The sequence below is a fragment of the Lipotes vexillifer genome, unplaced genomic scaffold, assembly GCF_000442215.2.
Source record: "Lipotes vexillifer unplaced genomic scaffold, Lipotes_vexillifer_v1.1 scaffold439, whole genome shotgun sequence".
NCBI classification, from domain to species: domain Eukaryota; kingdom Metazoa; phylum Chordata; class Mammalia; order Artiodactyla; family Lipotidae; genus Lipotes; species Lipotes vexillifer.
Genome location: NW_006798732.1, coordinates 2,609,838 through 2,611,151, shown reverse-complemented (window position 1 = coordinate 2,611,151; position 1,314 = coordinate 2,609,838). Strand labels below are relative to the sequence as shown.

The 1,314-nt window shown below is 52.1% G+C and overlaps 1 protein-coding gene across 1 annotated transcript in view; it reads right to left on the bottom strand.

Moving 5' to 3' along the window:
• Positions 1 to 1,314, bottom strand: part of MPP7 (MAGUK p55 scaffold protein 7) — a 179,618-nt gene that overhangs the window by 5,087 nt on the left and 173,217 nt on the right. The gene's annotated exons all lie outside the window — the stretch shown is intronic.

Below are 1,314 nucleotides of genomic sequence, written 5' to 3'. Positions count from 1 at the left end.
GCGCCCGGGACCCAAAAAAAAAAAAAAAAAAAAAAGCAGGTAGACTGTGGAAGAAAGTCAACTGCCCTGGGGAAGGGTTTAACTTTTATTTCCTTTTAGCTTTGCCCTAGGGGTGGGCTCATTCACAGAGCAGCATGGAGGAATGTGTGTCTAAATTCCAATAGAAGCCCTGACTTACTGGTGAAAAGGACCAGAAAAAATAACGCCCCTGTGAGATGAAGAGTGTGCAAGGAATCCAGGAAGGGAGAGAGCTAGAGAAGGAAATACTCTAATTCTGTGCACAAACCAACAATGGCCTAAGAATAACCCCTAAGCTGTACACATGCAGACCAGACTCAAACCAGCATAGCGAAGTTTTAAGAAGTGAATTAAGATTAGAATACACAAGTCTCAGCCTAATCCATGAGTAGTGTAAGTACAGAACACACCCAAACCAATGGAGAGAAGGCTGAGAGAACGGAGCTGAGATCTGCACTATGCATACAAGTTGCAAACTAATCCCTGAACTACACATGACAGGGCAGACCCAAACCAACACAGCAAAAGTTTAGAGAAGTGAAGTGAGATTTAAACTATAACTTACAGAAAATGAGGTAAAACTTACAGTCTAAACATAAACTAGTCGGTTAAAACTAAAATAAAACATCACCTTTCTCCAGAATATTATAACAGGACCTGGAGTCAACAGAACGTTGCATTCGTAGTAACGGGATGCAGAGTGTTCTATTGTTCAACAGAAAAGAACCGAGAAGAGGAGGAGCTTCAAGACGGCGGAAGAGTAACGACGCGGAGATCCCCTCCCCCCCCACAGACACACCAGAGACACATCTACACGTGGAACAGCTCCTACAGGACACCTGCTGAACGCTGGCAGCAGACCTCAGACCTCCCGAAAGGCAAGAAACCCCCCACGTACCTGGGTAGGAAAAAAGAAAAAAGAATAAACAGAGACGAAAGGATAGGGACGGACCTGCACCAGCGGGAGGGAGCCGTGAAGGAGGAAAGGTCTCCACACACTAGGAAGCCCCTTCGCGGGCGGAGACTGCGGGAGGCGGAGCGGGGAGCTTCGCAGCCGCGGAGCAGAGCGCAGCAACGGGGGTGCGGGGGGCAAAGCGGAGGGATTCCCGCACAGAGGATCGGCGCCGACCGGCGCTCACCAGCCCGAGAGGCTCGTCTGCTCCCCCGCCGGGGCGGGCGGGGCTGGGAGCTGAGGCTCGGGCTTCGGTCGGAGCGCAGGGAGAGGACTGGGGTTGGCGGCGTGAGCACAGCCTGCAGGGGGCTAGTGCGCCACGGCTGGCCGGGAGGGAGTCCGGG